Source organism: Strix uralensis, chromosome 1 (assembly GCF_047716275.1).
Source record: "Strix uralensis isolate ZFMK-TIS-50842 chromosome 1, bStrUra1, whole genome shotgun sequence".
NCBI classification, from domain to species: domain Eukaryota; kingdom Metazoa; phylum Chordata; class Aves; order Strigiformes; family Strigidae; genus Strix; species Strix uralensis.
The window spans coordinates 28,358,826-28,386,682 of NC_133972.1; positions in this window are offsets into that span (position 1 = coordinate 28,358,826).

Below are 27,857 nucleotides of genomic sequence, written 5' to 3' on the forward strand. Positions count from 1 at the left end.
TACATGGAGCAGCAATTGAAAATGCATTATACCAATGCTCCAAAACCAGTGTTAGTTTCTGATAAGCTTCCTGATGGGACTGAAGGGGTCACCTTTAGCTTAGTATGCCCTAAATAGTTTGAGATTTGTGCCAGTGCCCCTGAGGAGACTGGCAGAGATTCAGTGTACCCTCTTCGTAAAGGTGCTGGCTGGAATCCTCTGTAGTAGGTTTAGATCTTGCTTCAGCCATGAGCTTTGTTAATGTTTGAGACATCCTGCTCTGCATTCAATTTCCCCCTCACAGGTAAGGCAGAGTGGGCTGCAGGATGTGCATTTATGGGAGACTTTCTATGCTTACCCTGTGAATTTTTATTACTGGTGTTGGGATAGGTGCTTTGATCTATTTTTGGAACTGGACATGTGAAGACCTATTTCGAAACTGTGAATCTAAATAATAACTACGCATGATTAGGAGAAAGAACGAGGACTGCAGAAGAAAAAAACCCAGCTGCTATTTAGTAGACACCTTGTCTCTATCCCCAGTGGTCCAAACTGAACCACCTGGCGGGAGACATACACTGTGGAGAGCTGTGCTGGCATGTAAGCAGCTGTATGGCAAGGTGCCTGCATCCAGGCAATTGATCTCTCCTTGCTACCAACTGCATCCATGAACTGGCCTTGGCCCAGGGATGAAAGGAACACACTCACTCCTAAAATCTGAACCGACAGAAGCCTGTGGTCTAGCAACAAACAACCTTAGTCAACATTATACCATGTACTCATGACAGAGGCACCACTCTCCATTTTTGTCTGGGTCACTGTCCTATTTGATATGTCTCTTCACAGACAAAGACATGTTCTGGCCTAAATAACCATTTTAGGTTTATTGTGGAGAAGGAAGAAGGCTTTGAAAATTTTTTGTCAGTGAATATTGGGATCTCTCTTTTCCAAAGACTGGTTGTGGCATATGATAACACAAGCCTTCCTTGGAAATGCTGCTGAAAAGACAGCTGAGGATGAATGCCTCTCTATGCATACTGTTATCATAGCCTCATACAAAAGCAGAAACACATTACAGCTTGAATATTTGCAAAATTTAAATTCACTAACCTCGCATTTCTAGCAAAAAAAAAAAAAAAAAAAAAGGGTGAGGGAAGAAATTGCAGGGCTTCCAATATTGAGCTTCTGAGAGCATTATTTTCCAATGGTGACATTATTGTGAATTTTGTAACACTGATATAAGGCAAGTTGCCTGATAGTATTCTAGGCTAAGCTGTATGGAAGAGAGGTATATTCATTCCTAACATTGGTGGCTGCCAGCTTTGTTCTGTATGTTCAGTAAATTAATGTATAAAACATTTAATTTGTAAAGAGACAGGTTGAGGACAATTGATTGTTTAAACAATATGTTTTATAATATATACTCAAATATAGAATGTATTTAATAATATATACACAAAGCTCAGAATTAAAATTCAATGTTCTAATCTTAACTGTACATGACTGTGAGGATTTGTTTTTTCAGGGCTGCTCTAATTATCATGTGCTTTTTCTTTTTCCATACATCTATTATAGAAATAATAATTGACAGAGAAAAGCCCCCAATACTCATCCTCTCAGAATTGTCAGAATTTATGGGCTGATGCTAAGCCTGTACTAGTTTTGTAAAACATTGCTCATATTTTCAGATATAGTAAAAAACCCCACAGAGATAAAGTAAAATATGTTAATAACCTGGAAAAAGTAAGCATATAAAATGCTTTTTGTCTTGCTTGATATACGTAAAATGTAAGAATTCAGTAGCAGTTCAGGCATTAAACTTTATTTTTTGCAAGCTGTAAGAATAAGGAGATAAATTTCAGTTTGAACCCCCCAAAACCCTCTTATTCATAATATAAATAGGTTCTCTGAGTGAGAATCTGTGCAGAAAGGGACTGTTAGAAACAATCAGTCATCAAAATGGGGTCATGAAACACAAACCTTCAGAGAAGGCATCGGTATGCTTCACTCTTGCAACAACCTCCCAGGAAACCATGCTGCTCAGAATATTTATGTCTGAAATGATATCTGTTTGCAGGCTTCAGATCAGTGAGGAGGAACTATAGTGCCTTCTCTTTTTTTTCCAGCCCTATCTGACTGCCACCGCGCCTGAGCTGTCAAGGAAGAAATGCTCTGACTTCATCTTGCGTGCTTATTCCTCTGGATTCTGACAATGCCTCTCTCAGGTTTGTAGACGTGTCAACCCCATTGTAATGATTGCTGCTAAAATGGATGCACTGAGGAATTAAAGGTGGAGATATATGTTAAAATTGTATTTCTTATTCATCAGAGGTGCCAAGCCCTTGAGAGAAATTTCAAAGGAATAAGCATATTTGTAATGGTTGGCATTACAGATTTTTGCTTCTACAGATATTTTATATAAAGCAAGCCCTCTTCACACTGGTTTTCTTATCTGAGAGAGAGAGAGTGTGCAAAAAACCTGAACTTGAAAACTGACAGAATCTTACCATTAAAATGGTTGCAATCAGAAATCTAATTGCCTTGCAGAGGAGCAGTGGAATTGCATAAAACAGGATCACTCGATTTCTGGTTCATCACCCTATCCAAACATCTTCAACATTCCTGTATTATTTTCTAGGTGTTTGCACCACCGACATTAATAAAGATGATTATGTCACAGTCAGCAAGCAAAAAACAATGTCTTCAGGAGGAATGGTTTCTTATGAATGGAAAATATTTAATACATATACATGCATCCCAGGGGTCCAACACCTTTTCTCAGGAAGAGCTTGTAATTGGTTTCATTCAGGAAAGCCTTTGGGATCTCTATTAAATTAGTTTTAGTGGGTAGGCCCTGTCAATCCAACAGTTTCCCTAAAGTAAAGGTTTTAACCCATCCCTTACTTTCAAAGGGATTTGGTTATTTAAAAAAAAAAAAAAAAGAAAGAGAGAGAAAAGGGATAGTAACTTGTGCCATTTAAATAAATGTCAGCTCCAGCTGACTTGACCTACACTGTGGGGAAGATTCTTTTCAGAAGGCTACTTTGCAAATTTCAGAACCTAATTTCATGAGCTTATGTTTGGAAATATTTCTGTAAAATTTTTTATGCTATCTCTCACCATCCATAGTTCATCTGTAGTCATATCCCTCCTTAGCTGTTCCTGACAGAAAGTCCACTTGATCTCATGCCTGTCCAGCAATGTAGATGCTACTATGAAAGGGCATGTCATGGGGCTTGTTCTAAGCTCTTGATGAGTTACTGCTTTTGGAAGACAATTTATCTGAGATGTGTTTTAAGCTCACCACTTTTTTTCCAACAGTTCAGTAGTAGTCTGCCATGGTCTCTGGGTATGGATTTGGGCAAGCCTGGCTCTGGTCCAGAGGAGTCTGTGTCTTAGCTGAAAACTTCCCTTGGGCAGCATCCACAGCTTAAACTCCCTCTGACATAGCTCAGCCCAAGCTCCAACACTCTTTGGAAAAGAGTCTATGTGTGCCTTTCTGCCCAACCGGCATGGCCCAAGCTGGCAAGAGCATGCTGTAGCCCAGAGTGCCAGCAAATATCCTGAGTTAAGCAGAGCGTGGCTGCTCCAAGCCAAGGCTGGGCTACAACCAGCAGCAAGGAAAGAAAGAGTGGAGTAACATGACTTGGTGGGGTTATGCCTGCTCTCAAATCCTGGCCTCTGTGATGACTACATAGCTATTCTCGTTGGAACCAGAATTTTCTCTTAACACAGAAAAGGGACAAGAAACAGTTGGTACTGTGTTTGTTACCCAGCGACAACATTTCAGTGGGGGCTCTAAGCCTTTGTCCACTACCAAGCTAGAAGTCCTTCACCAGCTAGAGACTGAAAAAACGCTGATCTCTGTTGTACCCAGACACAGCAGACAACTTTAGATAAATGAATTAATGTTTCAAAATAGATGCAGTACTTTACATTCTTGCATTTAGTCCATCCAGCTGAAGTCAGTGGAAGCTGAATTAGCTCATGCACTTTTGAATGACTCATCACTCATACTTTTGCTCCATGAAGTGCATCTCCTACTGCTCTATTCCACAGAGCCACAGCACAGTGAGGGCAGTACTCAGAAAAGAAGGCAAGTGTCCAAACTTCCCATGTGCTTTTCTCACTAACAAATATACCTGGGCTAGGGTCTTGCCCATGCAAGTTACTGCAGTGTCACTGATTGCAGCTGGTCTATGTTGAGTTACCCAAGATTAAGATATATGGAACCTCAGAATAAATGAGCAATTGTCTGCATGTAATTTTTAATTGAAATGTTAATGTAATCACCTATGCAGCAGACAACATTTAAATCAGATTTTCTTCAAATTTGCTGTTGCTGGAAACATATACAAACACCACACCACACCCCCAAATAAGATGGGAAAATTCACAGGCTGTTCTCTTTAATTAATTTAAACATCACTAATTTAAACTAAGCTCTCCTGAGTAATTCCAGTAACAGCACTTAAAAATAATGCTCCTGTGAAAAGCTCTGCTAATTCAGAAAATGATCAGAATTAATGTTGCTCATTTCACAAAGAAGAAAGAAGATTGTCTCTGTTGTGGCACATGCAGGAAATTCTAGTCTATTAGCAAACAAGATCAAAAATGAGATCATTAATACTGGCTGAAACAAACAAGATTAGATCTTATGAGAGCCTGAAGGGGAAAAGAGAAAACAAAGCAAAAAAGATGTGTACCCACAATGGAAGGGAAAACTATCCTTTATGATACTAGTAGACAACTAGTTAAGTAACAACCACTTTCATATTTTATCATTGCTATAAATTCTTCTCTAGTTTTGATTAAATTGATGTCACAATGGCCATACTTCTCTACCTATCATGACAAGCAGCTGCTGGTCAACTTGCATTTTTAGTTTCTTCCTCAAATATCTCACAGATCAGCTTCCAGGCTGCTCTGATTTAATCCTACACACTGTAGATGCCTCTGTAAATATAGAAGTTTTTTATTTATCTTGCTGAATTTTTTTATTTCCTATCAAATGCTACTGTGTGGCTGTACTTCAGTGGGCCCCTACAGGAGTACAGTTTCTGCAAGAGCAATGCCATGCAAAGGGGAGCTAAAGCATTAGAAATTTTTCCTGCAGTGACTGATGAGATATTGAAAGCACATCTTTCAACAGAAGTCTGTACTCTTTTACCTTTACACGAGTCAGCGTATCCAGTGCAACGGAGTTGGTGATGTTTTGGATTCTCTTATCAAGGGTCTGTTTTCTTCCCAGAGTGTAATTTGATTTTGTTGGTGCATTGGGGAAAGCTATTCATGCAAGGAGCCAGCCTATAGGCATGTATGACTAGATGGTCTTGTCTGACTGTCAATGGTATTTGTTTGTGAGATAAAATATACAGATATATGTCTGTAAGAATAGTTGGTATATAAGTGGACTTAATAAATGCAGCCAGCTAGTTACATGACATTTCAGTTGCACACACTCAAAACAGTAAGTATGCTATCAAAATATTCCTTAGCTAGATTTATAGTAAAGAGTTAAGTCCATTGTTTCACAAGCTAGTTTGCTATGAAATAAGAAGGTATATAAAAATAACATGCAGCATTGTAACTACCTGTTGCCCACTATGACCATGCAAACTCAACCAAGCACAGGTAGGATCCTGTCTTCTTGGATGATGCTCATTTCTGTCCCTGGTGTTCTGGTGGTTGGCAAAATGGGGTTATTAATCTATCTTAGAGGTTATCACCACCACAACCATGATTAGACCTGTTCATTTATTCTGTATTTCTGTTCCTGGGCTCCTCGTATTTATTAACAGCCTTGAAAGAGCCTAGACTACACAGTGGAGTAAGTATCACAGACAAGAAGAAAGTATGTCCCCTTCTGAGGGGAAGAGCAAGATGGCTAATTTTAGACATTTCTATCATTAAACATGTAAATATTATATAGAGGACACTTGTCTGGCACTTCTTCCATAACTTACAAATCAAAAGAAAATTCTGACCTTTATTTGTTTCTGTAGAAATCAGCAAGAGGTCATAAGAGCATATGTGTGAACATGTGTGTGTGTGTGTGTGTGCATGTGGCACTTTTTTTAATCTATGTTGAAATCTATGTAGTGTTGAAAATACAGCATTTTGAAAGACAAGGATGTTTGGGGTTGTTAATGTCTTAACATTTTGCAGTATTCCTTTCACTTTCTTCATTTACTTCTAGAACTGATTTTTGTTTTCCTTTTTTTTCTGATATCAACTAGAAAAGTAGATGCTCTGGGGAAAACAAGATAAACAGGAAGAACTCTGATCTTTTTGCTCGTTTAGACAGCTGAGATTATATTTCTGTTGGTTTGCATTTGAGATGTGTTGGTTTTCAAGTGCTTCTTAGAACAAAGAAAAAAACCTAAAAAGTAAAAATCTTTCCAAAGCACTTTCTTGCAAATTGGATGGCAGTACAAGATTTCTACCTTAAACTTAGACCTAAGTATTAGAAAGAAAATGTAATATAAAAAGATTTATCTTTTAAGTATGTTTATATTTAGACCTTGCCAGGAACTTTCGTCCAATTAAACAAATTCTGACATTAGATTCTCAGCTGACTTAGGCTGACATTGATCTATTGCCCTTTATTTAAAGAAAAAACAACTGAGATGCTGGAAAGATGAATACTATATCTTTGCCTTTGTTGTGTTAGAGTTTATGGGACTAAGCACTCACAGAGTATGTTTAGATACTAGTTTTTGGAAGGATTACCTAGAACCTAGCCTTTCCTGGTTTGCACCTGATTAATTCCAAGGCTGAATACTGAAATGCATTCTTAGGCAAAACTCTCCTTAATGTTTTCACTAAGTTCTGAGATGGTATTTAAGAGTTTGAATCCAGATTTGCAAGGGCATTTAGATACTTAAATATGCAGATAGGCATCAAATAGGATTTGCAAAAAAAGCCTACGAAGGATCTGGGGCTAATTCCCTTTGAGAAGTAATGGGTATTAGACATCAAACAGACCTCATGTTTTGAAAATCCCTTTGGGCACTTCCATGCAACATTATGTGCCTACCTGTCTTCAGAGTTTTTACTGTTGGCCTTCTGTCCGGAATTACTTTAAAATATGGTTTTTAAATTGACAGAGAAGAAAGAGCAAATTGTACTTTTATATTACAGATAAAAGAAATGAACATGTAAAATAAAAAAAATTAGATGTGCCAACCTGTAAATATCTGCTATGTAAATTCTGAATGTTCACATTTTAAACTACTATCTAAGCATATCTCATAAGTTATGAGGCCAGGAGGGTGTAATATATAACTAACAGAGAATAGATTACCTACCTTTACAAGACTGTTTATAAGAACACATCTGATTTGTCTTGGCATTTGAAATGTATTTATAGCACATGAGCTCCTTTTTCATTGCAAGCTGAGTACAACTATGTGAACTATTACATTTTTCTCCTGCTGAAATCTAGAGAAAAGAAATTGCTGCCTTGAGCCATGTTTTGAACTACTAACCACTGTCACTTGAACCAAGCAAAGCTTTAAAACTTACACTGCAAGACTTCTCCAGAAGCTACAATATCCCTCTTCAAGCCTCTGAGTCAGCTGCTGATGGGAACAGACCTTTTTCAGGTTCCCCCACAAGGTATTTAACTTTCAAGTCAATCACTGCTGAGTTCACTATGTGTTGCTCTTACCCGAGTACAACAGTAGGTCCCTAATAAGTATTTACAAGAAATGCTAGTGTGCCTAAAATGTTAGTGGGCCATGACCATGCATGTGAAACAGCCCTGAGCATAAAGATCTGACAGATGATCTTGCTGTGTCCCTGTGCAATTAAATAAACAAATCTTTGCCTTTCAGGTTTTTTAATCAAACAAATAAAACCAAGAGAAATTTCTTTTGTTCTGTAATTGTATGTGTGTCAGTGCCATGCCTTTCCCACTTCATTTGTTGTGATTTATATTTTCAGAAAGCGTATGGTTGTGCTGCATGAGAAATGTCTCAGTTGAATTGAATTCTCTGACTGCAGTAACTCTAGATGAGCTCAGTGTCTTAATCTGATGGTGAGTTCTTGTTTTTGTAAAACCACTGTGTACAGTGGCTGCATTACTTATAGTAATTAATTTTGGTCTCATCTTGGAAGTTCTTAACTGTGTGGGAATTACCAGAAAATATATTTTTCTTGCATGTAATAAACCAAAATAATACACTACAGGCAAGTTTCTATTTAAAGATCATGCCATAGGTCAAAATCTGTTTAGTTGTATAAGTTCAGATAAAGCATCAAGAAGTTCAAAAGGAAAAGGAAGATTTTCTAAAACTTCAGCAAGACTCCTGTAAGCACTGGCATTAATACACCAAAATAAGACTGAATATCCAAGGTGGCTGGACAACCACTGTTTTTATCTGCAGATCTCTCTGGTGGAGGTAGGACATCCATGGAGGACATGAGAAAAGCAGAGTACAAGGATTAAAGGAACAGAGGTGGCCTGAGTTCCTTTGGCTGAGAATCTAGCAAAGCTGGGCTCTGGGAAAGTATAACTGCGTCCAAAGAAGGGCAACGAAGCTGTGAAGGATCTGGAACACATGTCATACGAGGAGCGGCTGAGGGAACTGGGGTTGTTTAGTCTGGAGAAGAGGAGGCTGAGGGGAGACCTCATCGCCCTCTACAACTACCTGAAAGGAGGTTGCAGAGAACTGGGGATGAGTCTCTTTAACCAAGTAATAAGTGATAGGACAAGAGGGAATGGCATCAAGTTGTGCCAGGGAAGGTTTAGACTGGATATTAGAAAGCATTTCTTTACAGAAGGGGTTGTTAGGCGTTGGAATGGGCTGCCCAGGGAGGTGGTGGAGTCCCCATCCCTGGAGGTGTTTAAGAGTAGGGTTGACATAGCGCTGAGGGATATGGTGTTGTTGGGAACTGTTAATGTTGGGTTGATGGTTGGACTGGATGATCTTCAAGGTCTTTTCCAACCTAGACGATTCTGTGATTCTGCAGCGTTAATACCAAATGCCAGCAGCAAATGGCCAGCAGAGAGTACTTGTGTGGCAGACCAGGGGAAAAAGCCTAAACTCACGTGTGGCCCAATCATAACTATAAATGTGTCAGCAGCACTGTGCCTTTTGTACTAAGGCACTTGTCACCACTGGAATCAGAAGCCTTCTCCAAAGTAACGAAACCAGGATTAAGGCCTTCAGGATTAGTGCAACTGTAGACAATATGTTAGAAGCAAAATATATCTCAAGAAAAGCACGTTATACATGAATTTTCCTTATGGACTTCAAGAAGCAGGAGGTGTGAAAGAGCAAGCAGATCAGATAGTCTGCTTCCCTCTGATGACAGGGACTGCTCTTCACTCGTCCTTCCCAGCGTTTAGTACTGGGCAGTCAGCCTTATTTTAAGCACATCAAGCAATGACACACTTAGCCTTTCCCTTGCAGGACTCCAATCCTAACCTTCCAGCCCTCTATAAAGGAAAACTTTTTAATATACATGCTGAACTAATGCAGCATGTGATTTTGGGAGTGTGCCATTTTGTTTCTCAAATTGGCAAGAATTACTTTTAAATTCAAAATAAAAAAAAGAAGGAAAACCTTTCCTGTTTGATGGTTTTGTTTAAGGGAAAACTCATCTTACAGCCCCGTACAGCAAAGATATCTGCTGCCTGCTCCAGGTACCAAGTCAGAATTGGAAGCTCTGCCTTCCCACGCCTTTGAATTTTTGATGGTGATAGTAACAAAGTGACCCAGTTTATATGTTTTGCTTTAGCAACCTCATGTTCCTGAAAATAAAGAAATTATGACTTTAGCAGTAGGAGGTTGGAGGCACAGCCCATTCTGTTAGGTAAACCATGTCAGGAGAGTTTTGGCTTAGCTGATGAGATCTTGCATTCATCTTAATGGTCTTCCTCAGGCTGGCTGTGTCAGTGGTGGGTTGGGGTTTCCTGAATGGGAAGAAGAGGAAATGGGGCACAAAGGGAGCCCCCTGAGAGAGGACTGGGAGACCACTGTCTAGACATGCTGAAAGGGAGGAAGAAACAGCATGTTTATAACCCTTGTCATGGAGGAGAACAGCTGATGCTGACCCAGCAGGGAAAAGCAGGAATACCTGAAGGCCTGGCATCGGGAGGATGTGTTATTGCAGCAAGTACTGAAAATAAGGATAGAGAAGCACAACACATCAGCTTCGGGGGGTGGGAGGGGAGTCTCCGGTGGCTGTAGGGGGAACAAGGTCCTCTCAGATCTGCTTGGTGCAAAATGCTTGCTTGTTTCCCAGAAGTTCACTTCTGCACAGTTCACTCTGCACAATCTGTGCAGTCCGATGGTCACATTCGCCAGGGAACCACATGCTGTTTACAGAAGCTCTCGCAGTGTGCGCACACAGCAGTGCAAGCCAGGCAGTCTTGCCATTTTCCATATAGCTACTGTTACAGGCTCTCAAAACATGTAAGATATTTACTCATTATTGGCTGCCCAGTCCCAAGCATGGTGCTTTCCAAAGAACACGAAGACACAAATCTCTCCCTACAGAACACAATCCAAAATAGGAAAGATATTGTTAGAACAGTGGTAAGGAACACCAGATACAAGCAAAGGGCTCAATGCAATTAGCAGTGATCACCGTCTTAAAATACTTTTGCTACTGTTGTCATGACACAGCAACTTTCAGTTCTCACATTGCCTTCATATCACATCACCATTCAGTTCAGCTATTCCCCCTTCCATCTGCTGGAAATCCCAACTACAGTTTTCCAAACAGCTCAGACAATGTTTTTATTTCTCATCCAGTTAAACACAAAAGTCCTGCAGTAGTAACATGTCTTTTCCAGGAAAGCTCATGTATAATATCAGCTGGATGAGAACTTCAGAACTCCTGTACAAGGTGGTAATCTTAACTGTTTATGTGGCAATGTACTATCTAAAGGACAGAAGAGATTTCTTATTTGATTATATCTTTTTCTTATGAATAAGCCTCTGCATAAGAGGAAAGCCTCTCCATTGTACCCATCAGGAGTTACTACATGTGGCATGAGCACACTGGCTGATGAGTGAACTGCCCGTCCATGGCTAATGTGTTGGGCAGTGCTCAGCATATTCACAGGGAATTTCCTCTTGAAAAAAAGCTAATGGGCCTCACTGTCTGAAACATGACCATTTTCTCAGTAGTGGTAGAAAAATGTGCTGCAAAATATCTCAGTAAACAGACTGACCTATTCTCCTGGGCAAGATCCTGAGAAAGTGGGTTAAACACTGTGGCTTGTCAAATGTGTTAATAGATGAGCTGTATTCTCAGTGCTGATCCTAAGAATACTCAGAACAAATGTCACTTTTACAGCCACTAATTGAACATGACTATGGCTGATAGCACTTTTCTACCTCCTCTGCCTGCCCTCAAAGACTATGTCCCATTTGTTTATTGGAAATATTCATGCTTCCCCAAAGATTCACCAGGGACTACATCTCTCTGCCAACGAGGCCTATGTGGAGTTATTATTCTGCATTTGCCTCTCATACTTGACTGATCCAGCCAATTTGAATCATCATGTTCATGCAGCATTTCTGCCAGCAGAGAAGAGAGTGCAAATCATGCCTAACTTTGCATTTGGTTATGCCACCCCTCAGGGTCATCAAAGCAACACCAGGGAGGTCTACATTCAAACTAGGTGACCCCAGGTAACTTTTAGTTTTGCATATGATTTCAAAGCAACAAACAACCCTGGGTGAACTGTTGAATGAGTAGTGTTCACAAGGAGATGGACAGAAGGAAGGAGATAGCAAGGAAAAATAATATTGGTTGAAGTGAAACATGTTGGGAAAACATCCCTTCACAAGGCCTGGTAACATGCGATGAAGATCTTCTGCACATTGGGTTTTGACTTCCACATATTTTCGTATGTGTACCTGCCCAGACCCAAGCTTATGCGTCAAGACACCACTCAGCTCTCAGAACCACAGAAGTTAGTCCTAACAGAACCTAGGCTCAAATTTAACACTAGTTTATGTGCATCTGTAGAAATTAAAGACAAAATTTGCTTCTAACTGCAGACAGATTTTTTCTAGCCTGCTGGAAATGCTGACATTTATTCCTGTGAGGGTTTTGTATTGCAAGTAGCCACAGAAACACCACATTTCAGCAAGATGGCTGCCACCAGCAATAGGTCTGTAATGCCAGCTGCAATTAAAACCTTGAAAAACAGCATGCAGTATCTCGCAGTTTATGAATAACAATGAGTACGTTATTGCTCATAGACCCTTGAGCTCAGCACAAACCTCAGGTAATTTTTCATTATCCTACAATCCTTTCCACCTTCAAATCAATCACAGTTCTGCCATGGACTTCTAAAAAGGCAGGGTAAGATATCTCAGGACATGCAAAAACCCACCTGCTCTGAATGCACAACAACGAAGGTACAGCAGCAGCACTAGCGTAAAGCAACACAACCTATATCAGCCCAGCTAAAATACACCCACTGTTGCATGATTTATAACAAAGCATTCTCAATGGTACAGTTGGAAGAAATTAATTCTGGAAGGTAAGACGCATATTCAAAGAAGCTGGTTTTTGTGTTAAAAAAATTAAAAGGCTATAATTCCTTGTTTTAAAGAAAAGAAAAAAAGCCAACTGGGAAGGGCATCCAAAGTTTCCCTTGAACACAAGCAAAGCCAGCTATGGTCTTGCACATCTTCAGCCAGAGAGAAATGGTAGTAGCATATGGCCAGATCCTTTTTACCAACTGGTAGCTGAGACCTGTCTCACTAAACAGGTCATGATCCCTGTTACTTCTATATGAAACTAATAGGAGTTACATACATGCATGTAAAGGGACTAACTCAATATACATATTCCAAATACGTTTTGAATAGGGTGTTATTCCGTAAATACCTATATTCAGAAGGCTGGCTTCAGGCCCTGCTAAGGCTGTGCTGTAGCACCAGGGTCTCAATAGCTGTGTGGTGAGACCAGAGTGGTGCAGGGCACCCAGCCGGATGGTTGAGCACCTTCTGCCCATCTTCTGGGGGATTCCCACAAGCACACCCCCAGAGTCCTGGACGAGATGCTACAGGGCTGTCGCAAGCAGGGGGTGCGATATCCTGGCAACAATGGATGAAATCCTGACTCCCTTTGTGATGTTGCATTCCTTAATTTCCCTGTAGCCAGAGTGTTGATGGGTGACTTTGCTAGATGACAGCAAGGATCAAATGCCACCTGTCTCTAAAACAAGCCTCCAAAGGCAGTTCAATGTACATGGGTAAAAGCAACAGAATGATGTAACCTCCTCAGTCCACTGTTTGGCCTTCAGCTTGCAACTACTGCTGGCACCCTACCAGGCTGTGTGTGCATGCAGTCCTCAAGCCTCCAGCCCCAGCTCAGAGGTGACCGCAGTGCTGGCCTCCCTCTGTGACCGCCCCTTGGCTGCCACCTCCACCTCTCTGTCCTCACTCACACACAGCTGCTTCTGCTTGCATGCTTCAGGCAACAGTTCCTTCCCTTCCTTCTGCTCAGACGATTAGCAAATCAAGCTGGATACTAACCCAGGAGGCAATGTAGTGCCCCATAAAGAGCCGACAGTGTGTGACAGTCTGCTGTGCTGTGTCCCAGCTGTGTACTCAGTGGCCCTGGGTCTGAAACAACACAAAAGGCATCAAGCCCAGTGCCCCTGCTATCTGACTTGGATCCATGTAAATGAATGATTAACAACTACTCAGAAAAACCCCACCTGAACCATGCAAAATGTTTTAGCTCTGTATTTCTGGAAAAGGGATTTATAACACCCGCATTTGTACCTTTTATTGCAAAGCCTCAGTTCACCACTTCAAGTCAAATTTATGGGCAGAGATATGCTATGTAGGACCACAAAACCTGGATATTTTGGGATTCATTTTGCTTGGGTGCTATGAGATGGACATTTTAGCAAAGGTAGTGCATAGGAGGTAATACTGCTGGTCTTTCCACCCACAACATGTTTAGCTCCAGCAGGAGCAATACATACTTCAGGCTGCTGGCCAGCTGTAACAAGATGGATCTGTATCTCAGGAAGAACAAGGTGGTCTCTGAAAGTCTCATCTTTCTAAGACTGCCTCTGGACCTGGTAATTATTACACAGTTACTAGAACTGAAATACAGAAGGCATTTGTGGTACTAAAAGGCTGTTAGATTAATGGCTTCAGAGGTTCAACAGAGAGGAAAATTTAACAGTCATTGGTTTATTAAAGGAGGGGAGGTCTGGGACCAGTTCTCTAAAGAGTTAACATCCCTCAGGGCTTGAGACACTTTTGCTGCTTGCAGAGACCCATTAGAGACTGCAGCATGGATGAGAGGTACAAACCCTGCCCTGGGTCTCTGGCTAGAGGAGGAAGGAAAGGCCAAGGAGCAGTGGAAGAGAGCAGATGGGGATGACTTTTTTCTGCAGCTGAATTACCAGGGTTTTGAGGTATTGTCAAACCCTGATGGTGGTGAGGGTGTCTGTCCCCTAAATTCAACATTACTCCAGTCTATTACAGGCTGGACTGAGGCCACTAACTCATTTCATATGACCAACACAATGTGGACATCACATCTGGTTACATGAGTAATATGATGGCCAGCGGGAGCCTAAAGGTAAAAGGTTCAGTGACATTTTATTTTCTCTCTGAGTTCCTGGAAAGATAAAATGAAACTAGAAGCAAACATCTGAATGAAAGAAATGCAAGTAGTATTTATGGATTTTTTTGCCAGGCAAATACCATTACTAAAACAGAATCTCAAATACACGAAATGTGCTTAGGGCCCTCCCTATTCCCCCACCACTGTCTGTTCATTGGTGTATGCCTGTGTGTGCTTACCTTGTTAAAACGACCCCAGCAGTGTGTCATTAAGCTATGGAAAAAGTCTATGGGAAGCATTCAGCTCTGACTCATTATCTGTATCTAACCACACGATCATGAGCTCAGAAACAGAGAGCAACTCCTGTATCAGCACAAGTAGCCTACAGCATTCTTTTCCTCAGTAATTTTGTCATGTGGCATATAGTTTTGTTTGATTTTTCATCCCAAACATGGTTACTGTAACACTATAAAGTAACCCAGTTCCTCTCCTCCACATTTCTGCACAGAATTCATGAATGAGTGAGGCAGGCTCTTTGGCACTGTCCTTGCTAAACTGCTGGCAAATTGCCTTGCTCAGGATGAGGAACAGCAGCTGAAAACAACCAAACACCAAGGCTCCATCATGATGTCCCAGGACTGCAATGCTGTTGCTAGGGACCCTGCTTGCAAAGTGCCATGGTTGAATAAAGTAGGTCAAGAAAATTACCATTATAATGAGACTCTCCTTGCTGTTCTCTAGCCTGGCCCACACCTGGCCCTGTGCCACTGTAGGACCTTCATCATTGCTTGATCTTGTCTTCCTGCACGGTGGCTCATCTGCATAGAAATGGCAAGAAACTCCATTTCAGTCTAGCCTTCAGCCTGGTGGGAGAGACTCACAGCTTAAAAAAATAAAAGGGGGGAGCTGTTGGGTGGAAGCTGCCAGGCTGAGGAGAGTCCAACAGTTCACAGGTGAGCCCTTCAGGCTATTGCTCTATCTTCCCCTTCTGTTAGACAGCTGCTCTCTGGCATAGATTCAGTACTGAAAGGCTGGATTTAAGAATGAATGTATTTAATGTGAAGCCCTGATTTAGATGCTCTTTAAGATATACACCTGTCTTGCTGTTTCTCTTTGACCAGTCATCTCCTTCACTCCCTGGGAGCACTGAATATTTTCTGTGGAGGTGCCTGGTCTTGTTACACTATCCACCAGAAAGACAGGCACATATTTCGCTAAACATCCAACCTAGCAGGCCCAAGATGCCACACATCTGCCCTATTACAGCCCTACTGGTACAAACCTGCTTTATGACTTAGGTCAATTTGCTTAGGGGCTGCCTTATGAATTAGGCAGGGTTCAGGACCAAGACAATGTAGCCAAAAAGTACCAACCAAAAACAGCCTCTGAAAGGCCCTGTTAGCCAGGAATAGGACAGTTCCTCCTCTGCTCCCTCCTGGAAGTAGACTTGTTAGCTGGCAGTGATATCTCAGTAGTCCAGATGACATGAGCATTTTGGAGCACAAGGTGCCCAGATTTGATTAATTTCTGCTCTTCCCATTTTGAGAACAAAGATATGTTCTCTCTGCTCCTGCGCTACTACTCAGGAATACTAAGATTGGGTTGTTTAGTCCATGGTACAACTGAGCCCTTAACCCTACCTTCCTAGCCAGCCACGCCTGAGCATTGCTAAGCAAATGACCCAATCCATGACATTAAGAAAGAAATGACTCCTATTTCCATTCTGTCTCCGAAATGAAAATATTAATAGCTACTTACTCAATAACAATGAATTAGATAATATTTGTACAGTGCTTACCTACCAAGAAGAGCTAGGAAGTGTTAAGGTTTTTTTTGAAAAAAAGCAGCTACACTGGAAAATTGCATGAAAATTAACTATGAAAACAATAAGCCTTTTATGCCTGTACAATGACTTTTTATTCTTCAGCAGTGTTGCTGTTGTCAAGCTTTTCCATTTCCTTCATAAATGCCAACCGTCCGATGAGAAGGCTATTTACTATGAGTGCTGGTGATACATAATCTCTATCTTTATCTCAGAAAGATCTTGGGGGAAGGGAGAGGCAGTTGTATGCCCTCTGATAATAGCAAAGCCCAAAGTGAGGAATATAATTACATATGTATTTTTGTCATCCTTTTGCCTGAGGGCATAGACAACATTTTGGATCTAGCTCTCTTGTTTTCATGTCAAAGAGAAACAGATGATGCTAGTCAAGGACTTTCTTTGGTGCCCTCCTCTTTATTTATAAAGACTGCACAGGGAATGCTATTTCCATGAAAGCAACAGAAGCAAAACAGAATCAGTCACCATGTTCAGAGATCCTTAAGTCTGCCTTCCCAAAGGGGTTCATGCTAAATATTACTGCTTCCATTTCCTCTGATGGAGATCCTCACTATTTTGCTTTCCTTATCTGTTCTGTTTTTTGCCTCACACAACCGTTCTGGAGAGCAATTCCTAAAACTTTGCCATCTGCCTCAGGGAACCCTCCTCAGACCTGCAGTTCCGTTGTTGCCAGGATGCCTGGTGAGCAGTGATTTCCTGGGACATCTTATCATGACATAAAGGTCTACTTAACTGCTCCATCTGATTAGCTCAAAACCCCAGGATATCGTACAACTGTTCCTTATAAGCAGGTACGCAAGTCAAACCAAAGACCTGGTTCACAGCAACCATAATAAGCTTTCAGCATAAAAGGAGAACTCCAGGAAAGAAGAAAAAGGCTAGGAGTTTCGAAGTACCAAGTTTACATCTGGAACAAGAGTCAGATGGCGTCTGTTGTGCTCTGAGACTTTATCATCTTGTTTTATTTTATCTCACAGCAGTTGCAATTGTCCTTTGATTCTGACAGGCTGTTGTGCTATTTTCCCATAAACTCTATTTGGATTTATATAAAGGGCTTCATTGGACCAGATTTCTTATGTATGTCAAAGTGTTCCTTGGTCCTGGTGTTATTCACGTATTTCTTCCCTAGGTTTTTTAAGTATCTGACAAGAGGACTCCAGGTACTGTTAACTGTCCTTTAAGATACTTCTTTGACAGAAATGCCAGTTTCAATCAGATCAGACAACCCAGTCATGAAATCAGCTTTGTACATGTTCCCCATTTCAACCCTGTTCAGTGTTGCTCTCATGAGCTATGCCCTATACTTATCTCCTGAGAATGAGGACAATTTCTTTAAGACCTGCAGGAAAACACCACCAGATGCCCATGCTTTCGCATTTCAAAATGCTCCACCACAGGTACTGCTGCTGGCTACAGCTGCTGCAATGGCAAGGACAGCAGGAGAGTAGAGAGGGTGCAGTTGTAATGTGTAATTTCCTTTGGCACCCTATGCTTTCTTGCTATTCTTTTGCTATTCTTTTCAAAGCTAGGACATTTAACACAAACATCTACTTTGTACAACACTGGCAAGAAAACTCCATATTTGACAGTCATTACTGGTCATCAGTTCTGATCCAGTTGGTGGCAGAAGATTTTGAGGACAGAAGAGAGTGGTCCTATATTAATAAGGGATTTTAGTAATGAAATTCAACTACCAAAAGTGCAGTCACTACCAGTGATAGGAAGCAGCACTTCTCACTGCTCCCCAGCCATTCTGCTCCATCGCAGCTGCCAGTGCGAAGTAATCTTCAGAAATACTAGTGAAAGCAGGGAATTAAGGAGTCATATATAGTGCTTACAGTCACAGACTCCAGACTCCACAGGAGACAAACCAGGCCACGAGACTTCTCAGGGACAGGAGATGGGGCAGCCGTTTGCTGCTGTAAGTCCAGAGGAACTGCTGGATCAGGGTGCCAATTAGAACAACTTCAAGCTGGAAATCAAACCAGCCTTGAATATAAACGCTTTCTTAGCCTTAGCTAGGGCATGAATAAGACCAACATCCATAAAGAAGAGAGCCTCTTGGCCGGGTCAAACTCCTGCTTGCCACATCTGGTATTTCATTGGAGAAACAACTCTAATCCACTAACTCTGAACTCATCACGTATAAGGGTTGCCATGGGGACATGCTGAGATTGTGCCAGTTTAACATTTCTCTTCCATATTCCTCAATAAAGTGACTATGTAGGCTTCTAGGTAATAAATATGCATATAAAAATATGAATATACAAACCAAGCCATCAAGCAACTTCAAAGCTGCAATATACCCCCATCCTGGCAGACTTGAATGTTAGCTGCTATTTGCACTGTGGCTGTGGGAGCATTCACTGTCCCCAGACTCCTCTCTGCCATGAATGCAAAAAGGAAAAATGTTTGGGTGAATGGCTTATAAACACAGCTCTCTTTCACAGTGGGCCAAGACAGGGAAGGAAGAAGCTGTGAAATGTTTAAGAGAATCTTCTGAACATCATCCATAAAGCTCTACCTGTGCTTTACTTATGATGCCTTTTCAGCAGACTCAAATGCTTTAGTCTATAGTAAGATGACAGAATTGATGTACAAAGCAATAATCTAAGTGGAAAATGGTCTGTGTTGATCCTCAAGCCCAGAAACTGAGGGTATGTTCACACGGCAGGCCACACTGTGGCACAGAGCTAGCACAAGCTCAGATCTTCATGGCAGCTTTCAGTGCCTTGCAATTGCCCTCCAGCATAAAGTCTTGGACTCTCCATGTCCTAGCCTTGAAGCATGGGTGGCAGCATCTTGAGAACATTTCTGAAGGAAAGCCTTACACATGTCCCCCTTCCACCGCCACTCAGTGCCCACTGACCCACGGCCGCTCTGGAGGTGTCCATGCTGAGTTACGCATTGGGGCAATTCTGCTGGCAGCAGAGGCCTCAAAGTCTAGGGGTCAAGGCAGGGTGACTTTAGGAAATGCTTTCTGACTGTCCTTCTTCCCAAGGGATGGTTCTGAGAATGAAATTGAGAAAAGCCTCCAAGCCAGAAGGAAGCAGGATATGTAACTATGTTACTTCATGCATCTTGCTTGTCAGCACTCTGATAATGTAATCTTGTAGATCCTCTTCAATTTTTAATACGTAGATATTTTTAAACAGGTATTTAAGTTGTTAAGGTGAGCCCGAGTCAGGTGAATAAATATTTGGCAGGTTTTTGATGGTTGAATGGGATTAGAATACAAAATGTTCTTGATAAATTGGAGAAGCTTCCTGGAAAAAAAGTCAAGATGGTTCTCAGCAGGGATGAGTGCAGGCACAGTCAACTAGGCAAATGAGTATACACAGAGCTAGGCGGCAACTTCTAGAATAACATCTAATAATTACAATGCATGATAATGTTTGCATGAGTCAATGCTATTGGGAAGGGAAAACATCACCGTGAATTATAAAAAGAGGAGTAAAATCTGAAAGACACTCTACTGGTAAGACGTCAGCTGAAGTGATATGTCCAGTTTTGGGCAAAACACTTAAAGAATGATCTGGAGCAGCTGAAGAGTATGAAAAAGAACACCCGGGTATCAGAAGTCTAAGAAACATCACCAGTGAATAGTGATTGAGCTAATTTATGCTTATCCTGAAGGAAACCTTAAAATATATACAAGACAATTGCAAAGGGAAGTGAACAACTTGTTATTGCCTGTTTAGATAAGACATAATGGGCCTAAATTGCAGCAAAGAAGATTCAGAGACAAAATTATGAACTATTCTATGTCACTAAGGAGATGGGGCACAGGAAAAGATATGATGGATCTCCATCACTGGAGCCTTTGACTACGAATTATGGAGTCTTTTGGAGGGTGGGATAGGAAGGGAAGACATGTAAATAGGTCTGATACGCTTTTTAAGCCTAGATAATACTCATTAGTATATTTTATTGGGCAATAACTCTCTCTAAAAGGTTCTTCGTTTTGGTTTTATGCAGAAATATGACATAGAGAAATGAAGAAACCAGAGACTCAAAAGGTTTTCAGCTCAAGTGTAGGTTGGTGCCTATAGGTGTTATATGAAGACAAAAGAGAAGCAATTACCGGTAGCTGAGTCTTGCCACTCTCTAGGGGAACTGTTTAACAAGTGCAATTATGGCAAGAAGTAAAATACCAGCATGACCTGAACAGGCTCATTATCAATGCGATCTCAAAATGGCAACATCAATTAGTAAAAGGCACCATGCAGCATGAAATTCTAGAATGAATTTAAGATAGTAGGGGGGGGGGGGCGGGGCGGGGGGGGGAACAGAAAGTAAGAAAGTAGGGTTCTTTGGTTCACTTTATCCAAGGAGCCAACATAATCTTTTGACATGTGATAAAGCAAAGGCTACCATTTGAAACATTTTTTACTGTCTTGTGTGTATGATATGTTTCTTAAGACATTGGGTTGGTTCAGGTAATAAAGTAATTCAACAACTGCCTTATCAATCAGAATTAATCCTCCACATCAAACATTTACAGCTAAAGTGTACAAGTAGTGTGATATAGCAATAAGAAAACACACTGGATGGAGCTAAAAATACCATAATTCACCCTTGAAAGTTAGATCTGAGATGAACAAATTACCCTTTTAATGAAGTGAGAGGCATATATTTGACTATCAAATATAATATTTTTTGGCACTAAACAAAATCCAGATGTTACTAATACTACATATTTTTTCTCCACAAACTCTAGTACTACATAGTAGAAAAGATAAAAGTCAGTACAGCGAAAAGATTCCTACTAGCTCCAGTCCCTAACAGCATCAAAGGCCAGATCAGTGAAACAGCACTAATTCATGCTAGATACAGCAGCTGGGATCAAGACTTCAGCACACCAAACTGAGTTTCTAGTTTAGAGATCGTGAATCAAGGAACAACGGTACAAGAAGTGTTTGTAATGCCTCACTGAGCTTTCCAGGGTTTACAAGTCAGCTTGATCTAGTAGGGAAAATACATCATGTCTTTATCCACAAAAGCAAAAACATCAGTGTACAGGTTGCTGCCCTCCCAGATACCTTAGCAAGGGAAATTAGTTGCATCCGTGTGCCCTTTTAGTGTTTTCCAATAGCGTATTGCGTTAGACCATAGAGTCACCAAACAACATATTTGCCCCACAACAATTTGCTCAAGAGCGAAGGAAGCACTGTGCTCATGGCAGAAGGGCTGAGCTGCTGTGAACAACACCAGTGGGTAGCAGCACCACGCATGACTCCTGAACAGAAGACTACACAGGATGGCACACCCTGATTAAGCATCATTTGGACTGTGAGCCCTGCAGAGCAGATATTCCCATTTCTTCAGTGACTCGCTTTGTGCAGCAGCTTTAGCAAGAGAAATCCAGGCAGCCACAGTGCTGCCAGCTCTCACAACACATTGCACTTTCATAGTCACCAAGCTGCTGTAAATTGATTCTTGTTTCCTCTTTTTAACATAAAATGCAATTTATCTCTCAGAGGAGCAGATTTGTGAAAAAGGAGAAAACAGTTCCAAAATTAATTTTGGTCACAGAAAGCAAAATTTTAATTTGCAGTTCAAAGCTACCTATTAGTGAATGGTACCCAGAGGAGAAAAAGCATGAAGCTGTCTGAAAGGAGTCCAGAATTCAAATAAAATGTTTCCAGGTAAGCTAGCCAAATTTGTCATAATTACTCTTGGGTGAGCAGACCAAAGCCTATAATCTGGAGACAGCATCCTACAAGTATTATGTGTATAATCAGATAAATACTGTAGGTCTGGACTGAGACTCACTTTTCAATAGTGCCATAAATAAATAAGGCAAAACATTATGGCGCTTTTTTTTTTTTTTAAGAAAATACTTTTTTTTCCTCATCCAGAGAGATAATTTCATTGAAATTCAGACATGCAGAAGCTCCATTATCAACAGAAGCAATGATGCCTTTTACGAGCCCTTTTAGAACATACTTGTGTGTCCTAGATGTGTAAAATACATTTTAAAAAGCAATTCATGCCACTGGAAATTGGCTGTCTAAAGACCTTTGAGGATTTGGGGTTTAAGGCCAGATATTTGAAGCCTCAGGGCTTAGGTCACATTTTTAAAGGTAAAACTCCAACACCAATCACTGAAACAGTTTTTGAAGTTCTATATTTCATTTCCTAAATCACTCCTGTCTCCTTAAAGAGTTACACAATACTGATGTTCAGGTTATGGTTAGACACATTACTTCCAGGAAATCACTAGCTGAGGTTTCCCTGGCAGGGAGGGTGCCCTCAGGTCTTCTCACAGAGGAGCTGGCAGAGGCTGGCTCGTACTACAGGCAGTTGGCAAGTGCCTCTGGCCCCAACCGCCGGAGAGGAGGATGCGGGCTTGGCCCTACAGTGTGCCAGAGGCCCGGGAAGCCGTGCTGCAGTTCAATTGTAATTCAGCCCTACCAACACACCGCCAATGCATCTTTTCAGCTCCACGGACACATTGCTAACACACAAAACTCCTCTGCTTCTCCCCCAGATGGGTTATCAGGGCTCCAGAGGGAGGAAATTGCATGAGAAAACACAGCCACAGCACACGGGAGAGCAGTCCATATATTCTCATGGATAGATATTGTTCCCTTATCCTGTTGTACAGACCACGACACATGCATATCAATGGTGAATCCACAACACTGAGTACCATGAAGAAACACACATGCTAGATGGCAGCACAGAGAGCCCTTCCTTACTGCATGTCCTTCTGACATAGAGAACAACCACACTGCAGCAGTGAGAGCAAACCTGGACCACTTTGTGCTTATCAAAAAAACCCAGTCAAAAATCTACAGTCTCTGTTGAAAATGGAATTACATGTGAAGGAGTAATATAAATATAGGCTAACCTCTTAGGCATGACAAATTTGTTTTATTCAGATTGTCCAGTTTTGCAAGGGGGGTTTATTGTATTCATGGAATGGTTTGGGTTGGAAGGGACCTTAAAGATCATCTAGTTCCAACCCCCTGCCATGGGCAGGGACACCTTGCACTAGACCAGGTTGCTCAATGCCCTCTCCAACCTGGCCTTGAACACTGCCAGGGAGGGGGCAGCCACAGCTTCGCTGAGTAACTGGTTCCAGTGTCTCACACACATTCAGTGTTTCACAGAATTTGTCCCATTTAATTTTGTTATAAATATTAAGAGAACCAGTACCTAAAGTCCTGAGGCCAGGGAAAGGGAATTTTCATTTGTTCATCCAGCTTTGATGAACACTTAGTTCCCAGTTTCATACTGCAGTGGTAACACTTCAGCCAGCATTATAATCAGGAGAGCTGATTGGCAGACATTTAAAATGAAGGATTATCTTGTGGTTGAGGCAGAGGAGCAGGACTCTGGAGACCTGATTTCTCTTCTTTGATCAGTCACACAAACCCTGCATGACACTGGGCAAGCCAATTAATAGCTCTGTGTCTCCCTTCTTCAGCAAAAATTGAGGGAAGGAATGTTTTTTTTCTTTCACTTTTACTCTCCCTTTTCTCCACACAGATGGCCAGCTCTGCAAATTGTTTCTTATTGATTGGTACAGTAAGGACCTAATTTCTGTTATGCCCCTCAGTGTTTCCAAAGTACAAAACAAAAAATCCTTTTACATTTTCAGGATTGGTTTTTACATGAATACTGAACAATGACCAAGTTATCTTCTATTTAAATTTGTCTTAGGGATTTCATCCCTGGTTTTGATTATTATAATTTGCTAATACTTACCTGGCAATTATTGTAAGCCTCAGAAAACACCAAAGAAAATTATTTTACATATATGATCTCTAAAAATGAACTGTATGTGTGTGTGAGAGAGCTTGTTTTATGGATCAAAGTAATAGTAGTAGTTTTGCTACAGCCATGATGGTCAAAGGATGTAAGCAAAGCAAGTTTTCTAGAGAGGTAATAATCTATTACTAGCACAGTTATGAACTAGACAGCACAGGTACGGTGCCAAATACACAAGCCCTAGTTCAAGTATATGGAGGTACATGCAGTGCTTAGGTTGGGAATTCTGAAGTACCTACGGAAAAATTGGAGGTCCAGCCTTCTCCCTCCTACCCTCTTCTCCCTCCACAAAAAGTGCCAGCATCTGTGCTGAAATACCAATGAATGAGTAGGTACTACCCTCTTTCAAACATTGCGTCCATGCACATAACATTAATATATGAAGAGCTGTTACAGTGGTCAGAAGAAGAGTCTGTTCTCATTTTCCCATCCCCACACTGCAGCTGACAGCTCAGCACTTGAGCCGCAGTGATGGACTGTGACTGCACCACAGCTTCCTTTCAACTTTGCTTATACAAGACGCTGATTATTTGGACAGCTCAACATCAGAGAGAAATAATTTACTGCTGTGCTCCTCGCTGTACTGTATCAGTCCTCCTTTAGCTGCAGCTTACGCTACTGAAAAGAAACTCTATTCTTATTTTAATTTTCTGCATGCTTACAGGAGAGAATCATTGTTGCGGTTGTGATTTAATAAGCACCAACTTGGACCCGGGCCAGGTTAATAGATGGGTACCAGACATAACAGCAGGAGAGGCATAAGAACTTCTATTTTTCAGTCTTGGAACAAAGCTTAATACAGAAGGACATCAAGCAACATGTTCACTTGTTCCTAGTTTGCTTGTAACGAAATAACCCTACTAGAGATTTGCATCTGGAATCATACAGTTACTCAGGTTATCCTACCTGTCACTGCACGCCTGGCCCCTGTTAGGAGGAGACATCACAGCCCATTTGCTGTTCTTTCCAACAGTATTTCAGAGGAGCAAGCCTTCTACAGAGCATTTTAGCAAAAGAAACCAAGCCATTACTATTTGATGTGAACCTGTGGCCACTATTCATGGTTAGATTTCAGCCTAATTTGACAATGACCTTTTGCCTGAAGTTGTTAATTTTGCTTCCTGTAGTTTTTCATTATGGGAAGGTAATGAAGATATGAGCTCCTTAGTGTAAATTATTAAAGACTCTGACTAGCAATGTGATAGCAAAAGGTACATACTTCCTCTCCTATTTTTTTCTTGTTCATATTTTGATATACCCTTAAAAATTCATATTTTTGAAAGTGGAAGGCTGACTCAGTGGCCTGCAAAAATAAAGAAGTCTTCATAAGACACCATACTGTGTTTCATGAGAAAGCCCTGTTGTATGACCACTGGTAAAATTCAGAAAGAGTAGTCTCTGAAAAGATTTCTGAGTGAAGACAGCATACGCAAACAGAATGGGACTGTGTGTCTGGAAAGCCCATGATGTCAGTCAGGACTGAACTGCCCCCAGCAGTGCTGGGCATGCACAAGATCTTTAGTCACCAGGAAGCTCCAACATGCTCTTCACTTCTAGCTTTTTGTAACACTTGCTGAAACAGAGGGTGTAGGCTTATTAAGGATTCATTTGTGTGCGCCCTTTAATGCACTGCAGTCTAGCCTGCTGTTCAAGCAAATGCATTTCACAGGAGTGCCTCATAAGCAATCTGTACACACATTAGATGGGGAAAAGTTTTGAAACTGAAGCAGTTTCATGCTGCATTATCACTGTCAGATATGCTTTAAAGACCAGATTTTTCTTTGGCAATGCCAGAAAAAGTGAGTTTTCTCACATTCTTCACTTGGAAACAGTGGAGTCTCTGCTTCTCTTTTGAGGAGGATCAGCTTTTGTCTCTTTTCTAGACTAAGGAGTACTTTTTCCATGCTTTCATAAGAGCTATGTTGCTCCTCAGTAAAGCAGCAAAGGATTTGGATTGGTTGGGCAATTTGACTAGAACAATTCTGTTGGTGCTAAACTGAAATGTTTCAGCTGTCCAACTAGTTTGCTCACTTTAACTCCTTCTAAAGGTAAAAACCTAAACTGGAAAAACCAACCCCCCAAAAAAGAAAATTATAAAGCTGATTAATGTAGTTACCAGTTTCTTAAAAATGTATTTTTTTATTTCAGAATTCTGGTTGCCTGTAGCAATTGAATGAGTACCTCAGATACTGTGAATGAAGTGGGCTAATCTGAGCACACTGCAAGAAATAAATGGATAAAACTTGAATAGTAACCTTAAGCTGTCCTCCTCCAACATGCTAAAGTTCCTGTTCCAAACGTGTTTGTAAATATCTCATATTCATAAGGCAACTTTATTGAATAATTGCAATCATAAAATTCTTAAATATTTACAGGAAAACAACAGATCTAGAGATCATTGACAAGTCCAGTTTTGCCAGTAACCTGGATATTGCCTTGAAATTTAGCAGAACCACGATAGGTTAGGAGTGGCCAAAGATGTGCAAACTGGGCATGAAGATACAGCTTTGTCCTTTGAGAACTGTGTTAAATGACAGAAGTGAGTTAGTATTCAAATGCGCACTATAAAACCATTCAGGGTGTGGACTGCAGAAGCATTTAGAGTGTCCTAACTACACCCACTGCAGCAAGCGATAACACTGACAAGCTTGGAGCAAAATTTCAGGGGTTGCTGCTGACACCTAAGGCACTGATGATAGCTCTGGACCTTGCCTACACTATTCCTATGGTCCATTATTGATTTTGTGGGTTTTGATTTCTGTATGGAAGGTCTTAAGTTTATGATACAATATTGGAGAGAGTTTTGTGGCTTCTGTTGCCTGCAGGGTTACTGTAGGGTATGTGTCTCTTACATGGTCGTCAGTGAAGTAAGAAACTGGGCCCCCTGACTCAGCACATATTTCCAGCCCTGTTCCTAGATACCCAAGGCAATGCCAATATTTTTTAAAATCCTCTCCACAGACGTTATGAACAGAAAGTAACACAGATGTCTGTGATTTCTTAAATATTGTACTGGCAGAAAGCTAGACCTTGCTTTCTGATCTTCACACCCTACTTAGGCAATGCTTTTGCTGAAATCTGTGGCAGTTTTGACTGAATAAGGGCAGCAGGATTTGATCCCATGATAATAATAAAAAACCTGAATTCCAAACAAGGTGTATGCCAAGAAAACTCACAGAAATCTCTTGTACAAGGAGTTTATAATCTTTTTTGTAAAGGAAGAACAACATGGCAGAGAAACAGACTGTCAGATACTTTCAGAGTCAGTGTTTCCAGTACAAGAAGTATTCATTTTATACACTGGAGTAGAAAGCTATGAATCATCTTGTATGTGAAGTTCAAAATCAAGAAAAAGTCATGACTATAGACAGTTACATGTTGTAATCTCAACCTTCTACCAGTTCTATTCAGATTTGCTGTTGGAACTAACTCCCTGGTTAGTTTAATTTTCAATGGTCTAACATTTTTTTTAGTGTACGAGGCATTTCTAGTTAAATAACACAACTCTATTATGGGTTTATTAGCTATGATTTCTTTATGTCTATTTGACTTCAAGTATTACAGCAGTTACAAGCCACACAAAACAAGAAAGCAAGCATTTCTATAACTGATTAAAGCCCAGTGCTCCATTGCCTTATCACCAGTAAGTAGCAGTTGCTGTGACAGGGAAAGGCACAAGAAAACCTGATTACTGAAC